Source organism: Epinephelus fuscoguttatus, linkage group LG19, assembly GCF_011397635.1.
Source record: "Epinephelus fuscoguttatus linkage group LG19, E.fuscoguttatus.final_Chr_v1".
Taxonomy (NCBI): domain Eukaryota; kingdom Metazoa; phylum Chordata; class Actinopteri; order Perciformes; family Serranidae; genus Epinephelus; species Epinephelus fuscoguttatus.
In genome coordinates, this window is record NC_064770.1 from 8212520 (window position 1) to 8219593 (window position 7074).

Below are 7074 nucleotides of genomic sequence, written 5' to 3' on the forward strand. Positions count from 1 at the left end.
CTGGCCCTAAATGTATATATTGATCATGCAGAGAAGTAATTAGCATTTACATCCACCTCAGACAATGTACTTTTTTTTTGCTAGCATCCACTTAAAACCCATCAGGAAAAAATGTTAACTACAAAATAAATAAAGATATGTATTACGTACACATTGTTTTCCATTTAACAATGCATAAAAAGAGCATACAGAAATGTAAATTATACATAATTATCATGCTTTATGTCATCACAGTTGCCACTGTATTTGCCAGTGCACTTAATGCAGCATGTGGTATGTTAGCTAACATGCTAAAAGTCATATTTTGTTTTTACGACAAACAATATTTCTAATTCAAGTAATATTCTAACATATGTCTCATTCAAAACAAAAATCATTAATTTTTTAAAACAAATGAGTACTTGGCAAAATGGAGTAGAAATATGCAAAAAAAAAAAAAAAAAAAAAAAGTATCTTCTGAGGGTGTAGAAGTGTAGAAATCCCCAAAGTTTTTCCACAACTTCTTTTGGGAGGAACATGGGGTTGTGATCGTAGATTCGGGAAACTTCTGCTAGATCTCGCATTCCCAGCAAACATTTTGTCATTGAAAAGATGTGAAACATGCTGAAACAACTTCCAATTTGAACCAACATGAGGTGGCAACTTTATGACAAATTATTCAGTTTCTATATCCTGACATGTTTTGTGAATAACTGTCTTGCAAGAATGTCACCAATGCATATATTGACATAGTAGTTATTATATATGAAAACATATATTAATACACATGCAACTATATATCAATTGTTCAAAAAGACCATCTCATAGAAAGTTCAGCAGTCTGTGTAGAAAGGAATAGGTTTAGTGTGGGCTGCCACATCTCAGCTGTTACGACACAATGGAAGGATGATGATTTATGCCAGTTATTGGAATAATCAGAAATATTGGAGTATGTTCAATGAGTGCAATTCTGTTGTCAAGTCCTGAGAGTTTACGTTCAGTGGAGATAGGTATGTCACTTACCTCTGTGCAGCATGATGGTTTTGGCAATGGGGATGGTGGTGTATCTGAGTTGGATAGTGAAGCCAGTCAAATTTTTTTTCTTGATGATGCTAGAGATGGATTTGCTGGTTAGTGTTGTGTTATCTTTGTTCATCGTGCACAGGGGGTCGAAACACTCGTCGATGTTTATTCAAAGTGGTCCAGGTCACCTGAAAAGAAGAAAAAAGAAAAAAACAGGTGTAGAAAACAGAAATTCAAAGGCTTTATGCATTAGCAGAGTTTTATTACATTTTCAAAATGTGGGTTCCGTGCATTTCAAGTGTAGCTGTTATTCCGGCTAGCTGTTATCCTCCGATACCCCGAACGAGTTTTACACTGGACTTCTTGTCGGCATGAGGGTCAGTAAGTACTGTCTATATTTTCATTCTAAAGTGGCCATTTCCTAACGCTGAGGACGGCAATGAGCTGAAATGTGTATTATACGTCACACGTTTCGTTTACTCTGATTGGTTTTCCATCTTTCCAATTGCGTGAAGGGGCACTTTGAGTGACAGCCATTGATACCACCCCTCAGGAATAGAGGAAATGCCAGGCCACCACTGAACACCACTGTGAATGAAAGAGAAACCTTAGATGATGATAATACTGATGATGACTGTCATCATCAGTATTATCATCATAAGTGTACTATACACATACAATGTAATGAATACAGTATAATGTCGACTTTTCGTTGCAATAAAAAAAATCGATTACACTGTTGGTGCTTCTTACATTACTGTGGGTGCTCCCAAAATGTTGCTGGTGCTCCTAACGTTTTGAAGTTAGGAGCACCAGTGCTACCATGTAATAAAGTTAATTTCAAGCCCTGCAGATGGTTGTAGACCAGCATTATTTCCTGAATTTGTGTTATAAAACTGCAGATTGCCATTTAAGCCAATATTAAATAAATATATAAATACAGTCAAAGCTTGATACTCCTGTTGTGTCTAGTTACAGTTGCCTAGCTATGACTGGACAATTGTCATTGCAGGGGAGGGGCTTACAAACTGTTGTTGAAAATTAACATTTTGGCAAAAGAAAGAAAGAAATGAAATAGAATAGAATAACCTTGTCAACCTGTAGTATGGTGATGTCTGTGTATATGTGGGCTGATTTTGAGGATTTTTGCTTCTTACTTGCCAAAAAATGTATTCTTGCATCTTTAACGAAATATTTTATATAATAATTGGATGACATCATACATAACAATAACAGCTTAAAAATGCAGTGCAATGTTCTGTACTCCCTTTATGCACAAACATGTAAAACATGTAAACCTATCTGGAGGACATAAAGCTGACAGAGCTGTTGAACGTGATACATGTTGTGGTTTGATGCTGCAACTTTTGTACTTTGCACTCTATGGTTTCCTCTGTAGTTTCAGCTGAAAAAAAGCACTAGAAAAGAAAGAGGTAGAGGAAAGAGGAAGTCTTCAAGGAAGGACCAGGGTATGAAGTTTTTCAAGTGCACATGGGGCTTTCAATTGCACCAAAGCAGCTGAAGCTGATTCACAATCACTTGTGCTTCCTAAAACACAGATTGATATTCCTGAAGTTTAACTGACTTGGTGTTAGACTGTGACCATTAAGCGTTCCCTTAATTTTTTTGAGCAGTGTATAATGAGTATGTGTTCTTCAGTATATCGTCACCTGAAAATCAGAATCACGTGTTCACCATCTTAGAATGAGCTGTTTATATCTACAAAGGGAGCGGGTCCTTGTTTATGGAGCTCACCATGTTCACAGCATTGCATTTACAGTAGCATCAAATGGGCAAACCTAACAGTGGCTCTAAAAAAAAGCCCATTCGTATTTGCGTCAGCCACTGCATCTGCCATGAGCAGCGTTGAAAAAACACTGATTTGTGACATGATACTGTTTTATTCAGTGTTTTTGCTGGTTTAAATCAAATCACCAAATCACCATTTGTTTTGGAGAGGAAGAGACATCTGCAGATAATTTGGCCCCCAGTTAAAATGCCATGAGTGTCTGGATCTTAAGTTATCAGAGAAAAATGTGGGTGCACATTAGCATGTGATGAGTGAGCCTGCTGTCTGGGACATGCCAAACGGCGATGGGATTTGTGTCTAAATTACCAGGTCTGTTTGTTTAGAAAAGGGGGAGGATAATTTGGCTCCCGGTAAAAACCCTTTGTTTCGTCTGGATCAGAAATAGATGAGCACAGATGAAGTTACCAGTGAAAAAGTGTGTGCACACAGTAATGTGAGACAGGTGAGCTTGTCTCCAAAATGCCAAATAGCATTGGAGATACACTGATTTGTAATGAGAATGTGCTTTATGCTTTTTTTTTTTTAATTTATTTTTTTTCTATACTTTATTAATGCTGGTTTGAAAGGGTGTGAAATTCAATTTTTTTACTCTTTTTGTCATTAACACACAGGTCCGAAAGTCACACACATGCACAAACATGCACAAAGTGGAGAGATGGCTGCCTTGGTCAGGCGCCCTGAGCGGTTGGGGGGTTCGGCGCCTTATGGGCAGTGCCTCCTGGATGAACTGGCACCTCTCCAGCCACCAGTCCATGCTCCATATTTGGTCCGGACGGGGACTCGAACAGGCAACCCTCCGGTTCCCAACCCAAGTCCTTATGGACTAAGCTACTGCCGCCCCAGTAATTTCAGTGGTGTTAGTCACCTGGTCTGTTTGTATTGGAGAGAAAGGGACCTCTGTGGATAATTCAGCTCCTGGTAATAACCTCCTGAACAACAAAAACTAAAGGAATCCTATCTGGGAGAGGTTGAAGCTGGTTGCAATCTGCAATTCCCTGGTAGACGCCACAAAATTCCCCAAAATCTTACACACTGAACCTTTAAATAAATCTTTTTTAAAAACTTATCCCATGGTATTTAGCATAATCACATGCAGCCCTTCACACTTTACCATATGGCTATATTTTAGCTGTAATTCAAGATTTAGTGAAAAAGTTAACTTTTGTGTGCAGTTGTTGGATTTTTCTTAAAACTGGGACACAAGTATATTTTCATTTACTAATACATGTTCAGCATTTCAGAATCTTTGCTGCTGAACATTGAAATACTTGCACTTCCTGTACTGTGCCACTGGCAAACGAAACAAACTTTAATAGAATCTAAGAAGAGAATACAGTATATTAATGACAGAACCAGAAGGAGACCAACACATAATCAAGAGAACAGTGATGTAAGAAATTGTATATTTGTCCACATAACAATGAGATAATAGCTCAATAATGCAGCGCGTGCATGTTTTGTATTCTCTTTGTGCACACACATGTAAACGTATCAGGAAGACATAAAGCAGACAGAGCTGTTGAACCCTTATTAGGCAGACTTTATGATACATGTTGTAGTTTGGTGCTGCAGTGTTTGAACTTTGCACTCTTTAAAAAAAAGTACCAGAAAAATGAAGAAGTCTTCTAGGACGGACCGGGGTGTGAAGCTAAATAAGCTAAATAAGGAAATGTACAGCAGCAGGCCAGCATCGAGGTCAACCACTGAGGGGGTGAGCCCAGAGCACAGTGCTGTGGCAACAGATAGGCGTCTTCTGTCTATTCTATATCTAACCATGTGATATCTGATTGATGGGGCTGAATCCTTTTAAATATGTATTGCAATTGATTTGACAGTAATTTTGTGCTGCCAGTCCTCCTTGTGATTTGGGTATTTGTATGGTTGCCAGTTTTAGTCTTGGTGTTTTGTTTTGTTTTTCCAGCAGAATTTTGAAAAGGATTGAGTCTGGTAATTTGAACCAGGAATGGGTGGGTTGGGATCATGGTGAAAAGATAATTTATTTTGGGGAGTATGGACATCTATTCTGCCGATTATGTTAAGTAGTAAATTGATCTAATGGTGGAGGTTTGTCAGATATTGTTTTAAGAAGTGGGGAGAAGTCGAGATTGAACAGCTCTGACAGCCTGGGGGGAATTATTAATGTTCAAATATGTGATGTGATTTGTGCAGAAAGGAATAGGTTTAGTGTGGGCTGCCACAACTCAGCTGTTATGATGCAATGGAAGGATGATGATTTATGCCAGTTATTGGAGTAATCAGAAATATTGGAGTATGTTCCTATGAGTTTGATTATATGTCTTTGTCATGGTATTACTGTCCATTTATGTAACCTTTGTCCATGGTGATGAACACCTTTTTTCCTTGCCCTGATGCTGAACCTGTTGTTTTTGTTTGTAATGTTCAAATTTGGCAGAGCTTGGACAGGTTCAGTTGCTGGTTACGTTTTTCTTACCCATACAGCAAACGCGGTGGAAGGTGACACTGATGTTCGGTGGGTAGTTTGAGCTGTTGGACCGTGAAGTCCTTGACTGATTTTCTCAGGTTGTCAGTTGGTTGTTCAGGATTGCCACTGAAAACAAGATTGTCCCTCAACCTGTGTGATTGTAATTCCAGGATTGTTTCTATCATGGCTTTGTGTTCAGCGGTAACAGAGGTGAGCTGGGTGGTGAGTGTGTTGTTGGAGTGTTGTGGTGATTTGTTTTCCTGTATGAGTGTGTTGATCTGGTCCTGACTGTATTTGAGGCTTTGGCACAGTGCTTGAAATTTACGGCACAGAACTTCAATGATTCTGTTGTCAAGTCCTGAGAGTTTACGTTCAGTGGAGATAGGTATGTCACTTACCTCTGTGCAGCATGGTGGTTTTGGTGATCAGGATGGTGGTATATCTGAGTTGGATAGTGAAGCCAGTCAAAATTTCTTCTTGTCGATGCTAGAGATGGATTTGCTGGTTAGTGTTGTGTTATCTTTGTTCATCGTGCACAGGGGGTCGAAACACTCGTCGATGTTTATTCAAAGTGGTCCAGGTCACCTGAAAAGAAGAAAAAAGAAAAAAACAGGTGTAGAAAACAGAAATTCAAAGGCTTTATGCATTAGCGGAGTTTTATTACATTTTCAAAATGTGGGTTCCGTGCATTTCAAGTGTAGCTGTTATTCCGGCTAGCTGTTATCCTCCGATACCCCGAACGAGTTTTACACTGGACTTCTTGTCGGCATGAGGGTCAGTAAGTACTGTCTATATTTTCATTCTAAAGTGGCCATTTCCTAACGCTGAGGACGGCAATGAGCTGAAATGTGTATTATACGTCACACGTTTCGTTTACTCTGATTGGTTTTCCATCTTTCCAATTGCGTGAAGGGGCACTTTGAGTGACAGCCGTTGATACCACCCCTCAGGAACAGAGGAAATGCCAGGCCACCACTAAACACCACTGTGAATGAAAGAGAAACCTTAGATGATGATAATCAGTATTATCATTATAAGTGTACTATACACATACAATGTAATGAATACAGTATAATGTCGACTTTTCGTTGCAATAAAAAAAATCGATTACACTGTTGGTGCTTCTTACATTACTGTGGGTGCTCCCAAAATGTTGCTGGTGCTCCTAACGTTTTGAAGTTAGGAGCACCAGTGCTACCATGTAATAAAGTTAATTTCAAGCCCTGCAGATGGTTGTAGACCAGCATTATTTCCTGAATTTGTGTTATAAAACTGCAGATTGCCATTTAAGCCAATATTAAATAAATATATAAATACAGTCAAAGCTTGATACTCCTGTTGTGTCTAGTTACAGTTGCCTAGCTATGACTGGACAATTGTCATTGCAGGGGAGGGGCTTACAAACTGTTGTTGAAAATTAACATTTTGGCAAAAGAAAGAAAGAAATGAAATAGAATAGAATAACCTTGTCAACCTGTAGTATGGTGATGTCTGTGTATATGTGGGCTGATTTTGAGGATTTTTGCTTCTTACTTGCCAAAAAATGTATTCTTGCATCTTTAACGAAATATTTTATATAATAATTGGATGACATCATACATAACAATAACAGCTTAAAAATGCAGTGCAATGTTCTGTACTCCCTTTATGCACAAACATGTAAAACATGTAAACCTATCTGGAGGACATAAAGCTGACAGAGCTGTTGAACGTGATACATGTTGTGGTTTGATGCTGCAACTTTTGTACTTTGCACTCTATGGTTTCCTCTGTAGTTTCAGCTGAAAAAAAAAGCACTAGAAAAGAAAGAGGTAGAGGA